The sequence below is a fragment of the Mustela nivalis genome (assembly GCF_964662115.1).
Source record: "Mustela nivalis genome assembly, chromosome: 1".
Classification (NCBI taxonomy): domain Eukaryota; kingdom Metazoa; phylum Chordata; class Mammalia; order Carnivora; family Mustelidae; genus Mustela; species Mustela nivalis.
Window position 1 is genome coordinate 150,245,294 of NC_139020.1, and position 15,722 is coordinate 150,261,015.

The following is a 15,722-nucleotide window of genomic DNA, read 5'->3' on the forward strand; positions in this document are numbered from 1 at the left end:
CAACTCTTAATCTCAAGGTCTTGAATTCCAGCCCCATGTTGGGTGTAGAGATTACTTAAATATTTTTTAAAACAATTTTTTTAAAGGTTAATGATCAGTCTTTTGTTTTCCCTTTCTCTTTATTAAATCTATCAGGAAGAGCTCAACAAAGAAAAAAATTTATATCCATTGGACCTCAGCATCTCTATTCATCTTAAGGTTTCTCAATTAATGCATTTTTCATCTCCTGCACAGAGAAAAGGTTTTGAGTTTTATTTATAAAACATCAAGTTTGGGGGCACCTGGGTGGCTCAGTGGGTTAAGGCCTCTGCCTTCAGCTCGGGTCATGACCCCAGGGTCCTGGGATCAAGCCCCACATGGGGATCTCTGTTCAGCAGGGACCCTGCTTCCCTTCCTCTCTCTCTGCCTGCCTCTCTGCCTACTTGTGATCTCTGTCAAATAAATAAATAAAATCTTTAAAAAAAAAAATCAAGTTTTCATGATGAAAATCATGAATGATCCTGGAAGGCATGAGATGCAACAGTGGAGAAAAATATTAGTAAACACTTATTTCTGAAGGAAAATTAGCCTAATAAAACAAAAATAAATTGCATAATTTGGAAGATAAGTAAATATGAGGTAGAATTAAAATATCACCTGAAGCTCTCTCCTTCGCTCTGCCATCGTGGTGTGTGCAGCTGACTTCCTCAAAACAGCTTCTCATAAGACCTTTGGGATCAAGGGATTCCTGGCCAAGAAACAAAACCAGAATTGTCCCATTCTCCGGGGGATTCAGATGAAAATTGGTAATAAAATCAGGTATAAGTCCAAGAGGAGGCACTGGGAAAGAACCAAGCTGGGTCTGTAAGGGATCACACATGAGATGACACATGTATTTATGCTGCATGAAAAGTCACATGCTCATATCCTGTCACTCTGTAAACATCACTTCCAGGTAGATGTTTATATGTTTTATTGGGGAAATGACTTCTTTGTTACTACACTTCTGCTCTAGTATGTTGGCTTGGTGATAAAAATGTGAGAACTTTCATTTGAAAAATAAAATAAAATAAAGCAAACAGGAGAATGATCAGAACTAAAGTGTTCCACATTTTAAAAGTCCTATATTAAAACTTTATTAGCTTTGTAGTTTAAATTTTAAGGGAAAACTCTAAAAGGATAGAATATAACCCTTTTTTTTTTTAAGTTTTTATTTATTTGTCAGAGAGAGAGAGTGCGCGAGCAGAAGGAGAAGCAGGCAGAGGGAGAAGCAGGCTCCCCACTGAGCAAGGAGCCCGATATGGGACTTGATCCCAGGACTCTGTTATCATGACCTGAGCTGAAGGCAGAAACTTAACCGTCTAAGCCACCTAGGCGTCCCTAAAATATAACATTTTAAATAAAAGAAAAAAATTAAAGAATAAAAGTGTCTCCATTCAAAAGTACTATCACTACTTAAAAGACAGAATATTGGGGTGCCTGGGTGGCCCAGTTGGTTAAGCGTATGTCTTCGGCTCAGGTCATGATCACAGGGTCTGGGATCGAGCCCCGCATTGAACCTGCATTAGCATGGAGCTCCCTGCTCAGTGAGGAATCTGCTTCTCCCTCTCCCTCTGCCTCTCTCCCTGCTCATGCTCTCTCTTCCACTCATGCTCTCTCTCACGCTCTTGCTCTCAAATAAATCTAATACAAAACAAAATGGAAAGCCATAATCTCACTCCGTCTGCTTTCAAATTGAATGGTAGCTCCCCCTCTGAGCACAGTAATGCAGATGTGTCCAAGGCTTAATCTAGTAGGTTCCACATCCTTTTTTTTCCTGAGGTGCTGATGGTTTTCTGCTGCCTCAACTGCCAGTCTTCCTCTTCCTCCAAGCACACAGGGCTAGCTGAGCCAGCCTGTAGCACCGTTTCTTTGTATTTAACCCTGACAATTCTTCCTCCCAACCAAGTGAGGATAAAAGAGACTAGTGAATTTCCTCTTTGCATCCAAGGAACTTTATATGATACACAAGTACCTTTCTTCAAAACCTGAAGAATAAAACAGGCAGTTTTATCTTATGATCAACTGTTTCAGTGTGAAGTCAAGAGGTCAGTGTTCATCAAAGAGCAAATCCAATCACCTCAAATGGATGGACGGTTAATGAAACATCTTAGTTCTCGCGAGCCCAACCTTTTGATGCCAGAAGAGACCCAGACCCAATGGCCTTATCCCCACCCAGACCATGTTACAGTTAGACAGAGACTCACTGAGGGGAAGAAACTGCTCAGGGCATCAGCCAGAGGTGTTTTTATCCCATGAGGCAGATTTGGGGGAGTGGGGGTGGTAAGCCTTGGTCACCCTGTAGCCCACCCTACAGTGTGTAACCTGGTGCTCTAATGGAATGAGGCTTGGGCCTCCCACTGACCTCTGAGCCTCTGAACACCAACCTCCCCTACCCCAACCCCAACACAAAACCCAGTAGCTGGCCAGCAAGGAGGAAGAGAAAATATGTGGTTCAGTAGGTAACTGCTGAAAGGCTTTTTTCTCTCCAGTCAGCTCACAGGGGCCCCCTTCTGAATGGCATGTGGAGGGTGAAAGCCTTGCAGCCTATCAGAGCCAAGCAGGAGCCACCAGGATGAGCCTCAAAGGGGTTGTGCTGGGTGGGGTGAGCAATGCCTTCAAACATGGCTCAACACTGAGACCAGCAGGAGAGGAGAAACAGCTGCCGCTGTTCCCAGCAGTAGACCTCCTCATCCCATTGACCTTGCTTCCAGCTTCACCCTTGGGTGAATGGAACAACTTGGAAGAGTTTGTATGAGAGTATATGGTTGATCCAACAACATTGCTCATCCCTTTCCTCAAATTTCTCCAATAAAGAATGCCAAAAACTAGATCAGGCCTGGGGAAACACTCCTGCCTCTTAATCTTTGCTGTACCTAATCAGTAGAAACATATATGTAACCATTTGGTTTACGAGTTTACTTGTTGAATCATTCAATTATGGAGACCAATTTCAATGACTTTGGTCTGGAGATAGACTTTAGGAAGTCCCCCAAATTGCCCTACTCCCCAGGCTGTAGTCCTGTTGGTGAAATTGCAGTTGTTAGACCCTGGGAACCACTATTTAAAAAAAAAAAAGAAAGAAAGAAAGAAAAAAGAAAACAATGGGAGACTGTTGATGAGCAGCCGAATTTCCATGGAACAGCAACTAGAGACCAAAGAAGAATGGTCCTTTCCATACAGCTAGATACTAACATGTTTTAGCATGTTTTAGCACCCCAGGATTACAATTCTGCACAGTGCATACTCTGCACACTCCCATTCTCCTTCCCCGGGACTACCACCCAACACACACACACACACACACACACACGATCCACCCAATCCCAACTGTAGCAACCAATTCCCTTCAACCATGACTTTCTACCTTTAGGTCCATCAGCCCTGGCTGAGCTTCTTCTCTCCTTTTTTTTTTTTTTTTTAAGCAGATTGAAAAAAAAAAGATTTTGTTTGATAGAGAGAGAGATCACAAGTAGACAGGGAGGCAGGCAGAGAGAGAAGGGGAGGAGCAGGCTCCCTACTGAGCAGTGAGCCCCATGCGGGGCTCAATTCCAGGACCCTGAGATCATGACCTGAGCTGAAGGCAGAGGTTTAACCCACTGAGCCACCCAGGTACCCCAGCTTCTTCTCTCCTTAACCCAAGGTTCTATCCCTTCCTTGTTACACACAGTTGGAGACACAAAACACACAAATTCAGATCTGTATATTTAAAGAGTATGTTTTTATCTCAGCATGCAAATAAGTTGGGAAATGGCAGTACACTCAGTACAAGCCATTTTTATACTGCCATTTTATATATGAGAGAGGAGTAAAGAGTATCACAGGAATTACTACTACAGAGAGTGAGTTACCACGGCCCTCAAGGAGACATGTGGAGTCAACATGAGGAAGGAAGTTGGAAAAAACAAATTTTACTCCTGTAGCCCTGAGAATCCTTAAGTGGGACCTGGGGAGGCAGCAGGTGGCTGTGGAGACCGGAAAACAGGCTGCTGAGGGGCACCATGCTCTGTCACTGCCATATTTTTTTGGTCTAGGGGAAAAGGAAAAACAAAAACAAATGTCAGAAAATAAGGGCACCATAATGACCCAAATAATGGGGCCTCACAGTGCAAAACCCAGGCTTGCAAAAAAGGAAAAGGACACTATTGGGAAGCAGTGGGAGAAACCGGAGGCTGTATTCCTTTAGGGTTACTCCCTCCTCCTCACTGCCCCCAGCTGTCAAACACTGTCTCTCCCATCCCTGAGGAACAAATACCCCTTTCCTCACCCTCCCCCAACCTCCTCCAGCCTGCCACTTCCCTGATACTCCCACATCAGCACTCAGTCCCAGAATATGCTCACATGTTAGCCCCACAGGACTCAGGGCTGATGTACTAAGCCTCCCTGAGAGCCAGAATTCAACGTGGAGAGGGAGATGGAATTGGGATGGCTGAGCATTTACCTTACACCCACATGGGCACTGTGGTTCTCTCGTGCCGTAATAGTTGAGAACATTCCACGATAAGAAGTAATATCTAATATAAAACAAAATACATTTTTAATCAAAAAGCATTTCTCGTATGTTATCAAATGTACTTTAAAACAAAATGTAGAGGGGTACCTGGCTGGATTGGTTGGTAGAGCACATGACTCTTAATCTTGGGGTTGTAAATTCAAGCCCCACATTGGGTATAGAGATTATTTTAAAATTAAAAAATCTTCAAAAAGAAGTTATGGGGGCGCCTGGGTGGCTCAGTGGGTTAAGCCGCTGCCTTGGGCTCAGGTCATGATCTCAGGGTCCTGGGATCGAGGCCCGCATCAGGCTCTCTGCTCAGCAGGGAGCCTACTTCCTCCTCTCTCTCTCTCTCTCTCTGCCTGCCTCTCTGCCTATTTGTGATCTCTGTCAAATAAATAATAAAAAAATCTTTTAAAAAAATTAAAAAAAAAAAAAGAAGTTATGTAGTAAATATTAACTTTTGGGGTGCCTGGGTGGCTCAGTCGTTAAGCATCTGCCTTTGCCTCAGGTCATGATCTCAGGGTCCTGGGATTGAGCCTAGCATCTGGCTCCCTGTTCAGTGGGAAGCCTGCTTCTCCCTCTCCCGCGCCCCCCCACCACTGTGTTTCTTCTCTCACTGTCTCTGTCAAATAAATAAATAAAGTCTTATTTTAAAAATAAAATATTAACATTTGCCCTTTTCTGAAAATATTTAAACTTCATGTAATAACAAAAAAGGATAGTGAAGATATTATCAAGCAAAAGTGTGTACATGTGTATGTTAGCATATGTGTGTGTGTGCCTATATACATATACTTTTGGGTACAAAAATTATTACATGAGCAATCTTCACCTACACAATGGCTGAACTATAATAAGCAAGTGTAATAAGAGTTATCCATGGTACAACAGTAGCCTTGCTCATAAAACACTGCTCCCTTTTAAGTTTTTTGAAACTGGGCTCATTTTACTTTATGAGACAAACATACGATGTTAGCAGTTCTAAGATGAATTTGAATATCTTGGTTTATTTAAGGAGAAAATGAAGAGGTGCTGTAATCAGTTACTGAGTGCTGGAAAAGGATCACTCCTGCATATAATTGAGAAGTGGAACGGATTTGGTCAAAAGTGTCGCTCAAGCTACATTAAGCATATTTTAACACACAAAACTGATTTTAGAATCATGAAACAGGGGTGCCTGGGTGGCTGAGTCAGTTAAGTGTCCAACTCTTGATTTTGGCTCAGGTCATAATCCCAGGGTTGTGAGATTAAGCCCTGCATCAGGCTCAGCACTGGGCGTGGAGCCTGTTTGGGATTTTCTCTCTCCCTCTCCCTTGGCCCCTCACCCGCCTCTCTCTCTTTCTCTTAAAAAAAATTTAAAATTAGAATCATGAAACAAAGAAATGCATTTTCCACTTTGAGTATAACATCTATTCATGGGCAAATCTGCTAATCAACTAAGTTTTGCAAATAATGGAATAACCATGTTAGAATTATACTATTAAAACTCACCCATTTGATAGGTTTTAAAATGCTTTAGCTTCTTTCAGCTTCTCTGAGAGTTTCTGTCTGGCGCTTCTATTGCCTCCAGAACTATTCACTCCAAACTCACTGTCACATCCTCATCTGCATACTAGGACGTTTCATGGGTTGTGTGCTATGAAGTAATGTAAGTAGTTTTTAGTTCAATCTTATTTTCTATCTAACATTTCAATTCAGAAGTTCAAAATGAATTTGGAGGATCCAAAGAATATCATCATTCTTAGATGCATGGAAAATTTATATATGAAAATATATTCCTTCTCATGAAATTGAGAGCCAAGTTTCAGAATTCTTACATAGGATCACCAACAATATCAAGATGATCACCAACAATATCTTTGCCATGCACCTTGTGGTTTAGCAGTAAGTTTATTATAAGGAACTTGTACTATCTGGGGAGAAAATCTTACTTTAACCTAAACCTAGAGAAAATTAGTTTCATGATAAAGATATTACCCCAGTTGGGGCACCTGGGTGACTCAGTGGGTTAAAGCCTCTGCCTTCGGCTCAGGTCATGACCCCAGGGTCCTGGGATCAGGCCCTGAGTCTGGCTTTTTGCTCAGTGGGGAGCCTGCTTCCCCACCTCTCTCTGCCTATCTGCCTACCTGTGATCTCTGTCAAATAAATAAATAAAATCTTAAAAAAAAAAAGATATTACCCCAGTTGTTACATCATAAGGCAGATCTTACATTACTGTTCTTGCCCCCAAGCTAAAATGTAATACTACATTTTGGCAGTTATTTTAAGAGCCATAGCCTGACTGATTAAAAGCATGTATTGCCTTCTTATCACAGAGTTCAGAATTAAAATAAACTTAAAGTTGGGACACACAGTGGGCTTAGTCAGTTAAGCATCCGACTCTTGATTTCAGTTCAGGTCACCATCTCAGGGTCGTGAAGACTGAGCCCCGTGTCTGGCTCTGTGTTGGGTGTGGATCCTGCTTAAGATTCTCTCTCCCTCTTCCTCTCCCTCTCCCTCTGCCACACCCACCCCTGCTTGTGTGTGCACGCAAGTGTTCTCTCTCTCTCTCAAAATTAATGAGGGCACTTGTTGTAATGAGCACTGGGTGATATATACAACTGATGAATCACTAATTCTACTTCTGAAACTAGCTAAATAAATAAAATAAACTCAATGTCATATATGAAAACTAAATACTGATATTGAGTTGGGTCAAAAATTTGTATGTGTGTATGTATAGTAGAGTGGTTCCCAAAATGTGGTTCTAGGATCCCTAATGGGCTCCAACATTCTTTCAAGGTGTCCGATATTTTTGTAATACTACTAAGTTAAATAATTTTAACTTTTCTTTCTCTAAAAAGTATATAGTGAGAGACACCTGGCTGGCTCAACTGGAGAAGCATGCAACTCTTATTTTTGGTGTCATGAGTTCGGGTCCCACACTGGGTGTAGAGATTACTTACTTTTTTTTTTTTTTTTTTTTTTAAGGATATTACCACAAAAGTAAAAAGAGAAGCCACAGAATGGGGAAAAAATATTTGTAATTCATATATCTTGATATGGGACTTGTATCCAGAAAATATAAAAATGTTTATGACTCAGTAAGAAGACAAATAACCAAATATAGTATAGAGAAAGGAGCTAATACACATTTCTCCAAAGAAGAGATACAAACAGCTAGTTGACATGAAAAGATATTCAACATCATTAGCCATTAGGGAACTGTAAATCAAAACTCCAATTATTTACAACTTCACATCCTCGAGGATGATTATAAACAAAAATACAAATAGTAAGAAGTGTTGGCAAGGACTGACGAAATTGGAACCCTCATATATTATTAGTGGGAATGAAAAATGGTGAAGCCACTTTGGAAAACAGGCAATTCCCCAATTAAAAAGAATTACCAGGGGCACCTGGGTGGCTCAGTCATTAAGTGTCTGCCTTCGGCTCAGGTCATGATCCCAGGGTCCTGAGATTGAGCCCCGCATCAGGCTCCCTGCTCAGTGGGAAGCCTGCTTCTCCCTCTCCCACTCCTCCTGCTTGTGTTCTCTCTCTCACTGTCTCTCTGTCAAGTAAATAAAATTTTAAATATTATATACATTAAAACATAAGTGAACAAAAGGGTTACCATATGACCCAGCAATTCCACACCTAGGTATACACTCAAGAGAATTAAAAACACATATCCACATAAAAACTTGCATGCAAAGGTTCATAGAAACATTATTCATAGTAGCCAAAATGGAGTAAACAATCTAAATGCCCCTGAAGTAATGAGTAGATTAAAATGTAGTATATCCATACCATGGAATAATAGTCAACTATAAATAGGAATAAAATACTACTACATGTCACATCATGGATGAGCCTTTAAAACATTATGACAAGTGAAAAAAAAAAGTCAATCACAAAAAAACAGGTATTATTCCATTTATATACTTCCAGAAGAGGCAAATCTATATAAAGGCAGAAAGATGGTTATATAGGTTGGGGCAGAAAAGAGTGAGAGAATAGTGAGTGACTGCTAATGGGTATGAGGTTTCTTTGGGAGGTGATGAAAATGTTTCTAAAATTGTAATAATTGGGGGAGGTGGGTGAAGGGATGGGTTAAATGGGTGACGGGTATTAAAGAGGGCATTTGCAGTGAGGAGCACTGGGTGCTGTATGTAAGTGTTGAATCACTAAATTCTACTCCTGAAACTACAAAATAAAATTGTGATAATCGTTGCACAACTCTTTGAAAATACAAGAAGCCACAGAATTGTACATTTTTAAAAGCTGAATTTAGTAGTATGTGATTATATCTAAATGAAACTATTAAATATACACAAAAGTCAGCACCCCTATTATGACATGATCTGTCCTTAATATTCTATTTTATTCTTTTTATTAAAAAAGATTTTTTTATTTATTTGACAGAGAGAGATCACAAGTAGACAGAGAGGGAGGCAGAGAGAGAGGGGGAAGCAGGCTCCCTGCTGAGCAGAGCGCCTGATGCAGGACTCAATCTCAGGACCCTGAGATCGTGACCTGAGCCTAAGGCAGCGGCTTAACCCACTGAGCCAGCCAGGTGCCCCTGTCCTTAATATTCTAACTTCATTTCCTACTATCTCCCCTCTCTCTCCAGTTTACCTTTACTTCAAAGATGCCAAGCACGTGGCTGCTTCAGGTCTTTCACATTTGGTGTTTCCTGCTTCAAATACTTGTATTTCAGGTATGTAAACTGTCTCATTTCCTTCAAGTTTTTACCAAAAAATTACTTTCCCATTGTTATCCAAATGAAAATTTCAACCCCCTTATACGCTCTCTCAATCTTCACTCTGCTTTTCTTTTTCTTCACATTTTTTGATATTTAAAATATTAAATATTCTATTTTCTTACTTATTTTCTCATACTTTTATCTCTTCTCGGCCTTTTGGCTAAGATCAAGTGTTATTTTCTCATACTTTTATTTATTAGCTAAATGAGTGCAAAAATCTTGCCTGATTGTTAAATACTATACATTCAGCACATAGAACAACATTATACATACAGAATCTCAAAACTGTATGTTGAGAGCATATCTTTACAATATAAGTGGTTTATATATAAAGGTATAAGAAAAACACTAAGACTTCAATATTGGGCAAAATGAAAAAAGGTAACTCACAGAAAAGGAAATGCAATTAGTAATAAATCATGACAGAATAATTTCAATATTACAGCGAATGGAAAATGTAAAAAGTTATCTTAAATACCATTTTAGCCTATCATATTCACCATAGTTTAAATGGTAATAAAATCATTCTAATGCTATGTATCAAATGTCCTAAAATGATCCTGTAATCCCATTTCTGGTTATCTTTCTTTCAAAACAATCCAGGGGCTCCTGGGTGGCTCAGATGGTTAAGCATTCGACTCTTGATTTTGGCTCAAGTCATGATCTCTGGCTCAGAAGACTGAGCCCTGTGATTGGCTCCAAGTCAGCAAGGAGTTTGCTTGAGGATACTCTCTCTCCTCTCCCTCTACCCATCTCCGCCCCCACCCGCTCAGTTCACACACTCTCTAAAATAAATTTTTTACAAAAAAAAAAAAAAAAAAAGCACGTGGGTGGCTCAGTCAGTTAAGCATCTGTCTTCAGTTCAGCTCAGGTCATAATCCCAGGGTACTGGGATTGAGTCCCGCATCTGGCTCCCTGCTCAGTGGGAAACCTGCTTCTCCCTCTTTCTCTCCCTTGCCCCTCCCTGGACCCTCTCATGCTCTCTCTCACGCATGTTCTGTTTCTCTAATAAATAAAAATTCTTAAAAAAAAAAAAAAAGGAAAAGAAAACAATCCAAAGACAGAAACGACTTTATGAACAGATGAATATAGAATGCCAAAACAGAGAAAACAAATGAAATTCCAACAATAGTGAAACACTTAAACTGAGGAACAACAACTGTATTAAGTTATCAAAATTATATTTCTAAGGCACCTGGCTGGTTCTGTTGATAGAGCATGCAACTCTTGATCTCAGGGTTGTAAGTTTGAGCCCCATGTTGGGTGTAAAAGGATACTTTAAATAAATCTTTTTAAAGAAATTATGTTTCTGAAGATTATATAGTAATAAATGAAAATGCTTACATATGTAATGGAACAAAACACACCATAAAGCTCTACAAAGTGATCATACTATATAATTAAACTATAATGACTTGATTGAATATCACAGAGCCACAAAGAAATTATGATACTGCTACAGGGAAATTTACCAATTTAAAATGCACATATACTTTCAAATATAAATCTTTTCCTAGAAATTCAAGGTGTGACCAATTCTACATAAGAATTTTCATTCACTGATTCAACAGCTTATACTGAGCATCTCTTACATGATTGGCAGTGTGCTGGACAATGGGGATTCAAAGATGAATTATCTCAGGATAAAAGACCATAGATCAGTGGGGAAGATAAAGATAGGATAGTATAATATTTGGAAAAGAGTTGGATAGAATTTTGTTCTACAGTTGAAAAGTAGCTGTTAACAATGTTTTCTGAGAAAGGGGGTATTTGGGAGCTATATTGGCCAGATAAAGAATGCATAAGCTAAAGACTATTTCCCAAGGTAAAGAAAACCATGGGGCCAGAGGGAAGGAGTGGAGAAAGGACAGACATCATTTTTTTTTAAAGAATCTATTTATTCATTTGAGAGAGAGAAAGACAGAGAGAGCACAAGCAGGGGGAGGGGCAGAGGGAGAAGGAGAAACAGACTCCTGGATGAGCGGGGAGCTGGATGTGGACATCACAGTCTGAACTGAAGGCAGACACTTAGCCGACAGAACCACCCAGGTGCCCTCCAGAACAATCTTGTTCGAAGATCGTAAAAAGTTTATTGTGGCAGAGCATAATAATGGTAATTGAGAGGTAATCATTCTCACATTGAGATGAATAACATGGATAAAAACAGACTCCTACCAGATGTACTACTGTTTACTTCATGATAAACACTTTACTGAGCATATATCTACTGTTCTGAGGTAGTTTGTTTCACCACCTTTCATATGCTGATAGGGAGCCTGAGATAGGCACAGATTAGCAGCCATGCCAACAGCATAAAGCTGGTAAGTGATGGGAGTCTAGTTTAATACCCAGAGTGCCTGAGCTCTGAGCTATCTTTTCTTCCCCTCAGATCTGGCTAAGAAGAGTCAGCCCATATCACCTCAGGACCCCAACCTCTCCTGAAAACAAGTATCGATATATGCAAAAATTTGACCAGACTGCAAAGTAATTGAGCCGAATGAAAAATGAAGGTCTAGGGATGCCTGGGTGGCTCAGTTGGTTAAGTGTCTTTGTCTCTCTCTCTCTCTCCTTTTTTTTTGGGGGGGGGGGGTCTCTTTAAGTGCCTTTGGCTCAGGTCATGATCCCAGGGTCCTTGGTTCAAGCCCCACGTCAGACTCCCTGCTCAGTGGGGAGCCTGCTTCTTCCTCTGTCTGTTCCTCCCCATGCTTGTGCTTTCTCTCTCTCTGACAAATAAAATCTTAAGAAAAAAGAAAAAGAAAAAGAAAAATGTGGGTCTCAAAAGATTACAAACTATAAGATTCCATTTTTATGGAACATGCTCGAAATGACAAAATTACAAAGACTAACACCAGGTTAGTGGTTGTCAGGTGTTATGTCATGTGGCCCTTAGAAACATTCTATGAGGTACAACTCCCATTTCCTTGGTATCTTTTGAGTTTCTGATGGTTTTCTTCTACCTCAAAAGTCATTCTTCCTTTTCTTCCAAGAACGCTGCTACAGCTCCTTCCTGGAGGTTAATCCTAGCCAATCTTCCTTCCACTCAGTTAAGGATAGTAGACACCAGCCAATTTTTTCTTTGCACTCAAGGGACCTTATGTAGGCTAACACACAACTTTTCTCAAGCTCTTTAGAGCCAAATATGCATTACTTTCTAATTATTAACAAATGCATCATGTGAAGTCAAGAAGAGACCAAAATGGGACTCCTGCATGGCTCAGTCGGTTAAGTGAGCTCAGGTCATGATCCCAGGATCCTGGTATGCAACCCAGCGTCAGCCGGGAGCCTGCTTTTACCTCTGCCTGCCACTCCCCCACTTATGATCTGTCATTCTTTCATTCTGACCAATAAACCTTTAAAAAAAGGGGGGGGGGGCAAATGTTCCTCAAAGGGCAAATCCAATTACTGCAAAGGGGAACAATGGCTGATTACCGCTCTTAATCCTCCCCGGCCCTCTATAAACCTCAGAAGTCAGGTAAGCCCTGCCCACACCCCTCAGTCCACCCCTAGCTACTGAGTCACTGAGGGGAGAAAGGGCACAGGGTCCCCAGCCAGGGGATTCCTATGCCCTGAGGCAGATTTGATGATGAGGGGGAATGAGTTCAGATCACAAGACAGTTGACCCTCAGCAGGACTGCTCTCCCGCCTTCCAGTGCTCCATGGCAGTGAGAGCTGCTGCCTGGGCCCACGGCCTACCCTTCCCCACATCCCAGAAACTGGTTGCCCGCCGCTCCCCAGCCCAGTTACCTGTCAGTACCCAACGAGCCTGAAAAGGAACACCGCGGCAGTGGGCAGTTAACGGTTGCCTCAGCTCTCTGGTCGCAACTGGGGGCGCATCTGAGCACGTGCTTAGCACAGCCAATCAGAGGCAAGGGAGGACTGATGGCCGCCTCTGAGTGGCTGGCCTGAAGGCGCGAGTTTCACAGCCAGTCAGAGCCAGATGAGCTCGAAGTAGCGCCTCCAGGGGCATGTCCTTCGACAACTGCGGGAGCGACGTTGGGGTGACGTGTCTAGGGGTGCCAGCCTTGTGGCCAGTGAAGGCCAAGAAAAGAAGGCAAGTCTTAGGGGTTCACGGGCGAGAGCCATGGGAACATCTACGGCTCTCACCCTTGTGCTCTGTCTGGCCTCAGCGCTGTGAATAAATAATAGGAGGCTGAGAACTACATAAGAGCCAGCCTGATTAACGCTGTTCCTTCTGCCGTAGATACCCTCTTGCATTCCTTCCCAGTTGACTTCAGTTCTTCATTCAAAGACCAATTCAGGGCGCCTGGGTGGCTCAGTGGGTTAAGCTGCTGCCTTTGGCTCAGGTCATGATCTCAGGGTCCTGGGATTGAGTCCCGCATCGGGCTCTCTGCTCAGCAGGGAGCCTGCTTCCTCCCTTCTCTCTCTCTCTACCTGCCTCTTGTGATCTCTGCCTGTCAAATAAATAAATAAAATCTTAAAAAAAAAAAAAAAAGACCAATTCAATGCCACTTTCTCCCTAAGCTTCCACCAGCCTGGAAGGATCTGACCTGTAGTCATCCTGCATGGAGATTGCCCTACCTTGAGAGTTTGTCACACAGCCAGGAAATGGGGGCAGAAATGCAGAGAAACGACTTGCAAGGGTTTTGGGGTCAGGGGCCGAGCTTCATTCACAGCCAGGTTTCACAGCCTCCCTGCTGAGTGACCTCAGGGAAGAGAATGGGCCTCTCTGTGATCAGCTGTCTCATCAGTAGAAGGGAGGAAGATGGACAACACTTCATTAGAGTGGCTGGACTATCAGGCAGATAAACCTGACAAAGGGTCTTATCACTTCCCTAACCTGAATGTGGGAAGTTCAGGAGCTGAGGAGTGGGAGAGGGATTGAGGGCACCTTCTATTACCTAAAGGCTTTTTGGGAACAGGCACTTCCAGATTTGGGGCAGCTCAAGCAGGCATTGGCAGAAGTGGACAGAGCTGATGGAAGCCCCAGGAAGTGTTCTGTAGCATGAAGAAAATGGCTTGGGGCTGAGTGAGGTCGCCATATCAGGAGGAATGGGAAGGAGGACCCTCCTCCAAGGAGTGCTGAACAAGAAGACCCTTCTGACTTTATCTCAGATTCAGGACCTAGGACTGAAAAGGGAGCAAGTTCTGCAGTAGTTTCCTTTCAGGATTGTGAGTATTTTTGTCTCTGAAATGAGAGGACTGGGCTAGACATCTCATGGGGGACAACTGGCTTTTAGAAGGCAGCTGAACTGGGGCACCTGGGTGGCTCAGTTGGTTAAGCAACCGCCTTTGGCTCAGGTCATGGTCCCGGAGTCCCGGGATCGAGTCCCGCATCAGGCTCCCAGCTCCATGGGGAGTCTGCTTCTCCCTCTGACCTTCTCGCCTCTCATGTTCTCTCTCAGTGTCTCTCAAATAAATAAATAAAAATATTTTTAAAAAAAAGAAGGCAGCTGAACTTTGGAAGCCCAACATTCCCAAACCCTTTCACTGTCCACCCTTGACATCATGACTTTCATTAGGAGCACCTCCCACTCCACTCCTATATCCTCTACAATTTGTCTCAGTGTCTCCTTCATTTTCAACATTCTAAATACTAAAATCTCTCTGTCCCCTAAGGACCAGACTTTAATCTTCTCAAGAGTGGCTGTTCTTTCTCAAACATGCCCTGGTTCTAAAGGATTTGGTGGAGAAAATGATCTCCTTGCAGCTCATTTCCCCGTCTCAGTCATGTCTCTGTCCTCCTCCCTCAAATGCTCATCTCCTCTGAAATGCAGGCCCTCAGACTCTGCCACCACTACATCACAGTCATATCTACCGACAATCTGCCAATCCCTTCATTCACTGAAGATTCTTCACCTGGCTTACAGTCCTGCTCCTTCATTACATTACTCTCCATCATGCTTTTCAGCCATGATCACTGATGTTCACTTCAGTACCTTGGACCCAGTTCCTTAACTTCATTGTCAGCAGTCCTTTCTGCATCTCACTGGGTAGATGTCTACTTTGCCATCTCTTTTATGTCCATTTCAAGCATCCTACCCTCCAGAAATCACTTTCTATTTTCCTACCACTTGTCTTAATAGCTCTTAGCTCTTCTCCTGTAATGCCCTGACCCCTTTGCGGTCTCTAACTTATTGGTTCACCACTCTTTTTTTTTTTTTTTTTTTGGAAAGAGAGCTTTTTATTACTTTTATGTACAGAAAACTCAACAGCATCCACTTAGCCCAGTTTGGTGGCCAGTTCTTTAGCCTTTGCATTCTCCAGCATGGCAATGTGAACCACCAACTTTGGACCCAAGGTGTTGCCTCCCCAGACACAGAAGATCTCACCATATCTGTCACTGGAATTGGTCCTGATTGCTTTCACCAGCTTAGTCAAAGCTCCTTTGTCTTCCAAGTTAACTGTGTGAAGGCAACAGTGGCGCAGATCTTCCTGTGGATCGGATACCCTAGCCTGGTTTCCTCCTTGACAGTGTGGTAGGGAACCTCTATCTCATGACACAGA

The 15,722-nt window shown here is 42.3% G+C and overlaps 1 long non-coding RNA gene across 1 annotated transcript; it reads right to left on the minus strand.

Annotated features, from left to right (window-relative positions):
• Nucleotides 1-3,909: 3,909 nt before the first annotated feature.
• On the minus strand, nucleotides 3,910-13,077 carry LOC309862381. Its single transcript, XR_014310491.1, has 4 exons — nucleotides 13,002-13,077; nucleotides 6,005-6,149; nucleotides 4,460-4,532; nucleotides 3,910-4,048 (listed from the first exon to the last, which is right to left on the minus strand). It is a non-coding gene; the product is annotated as an uncharacterized lncRNA (long non-coding RNA).
• Between the last annotated feature and the right edge of the window lie 2,645 nt (nucleotides 13,078-15,722).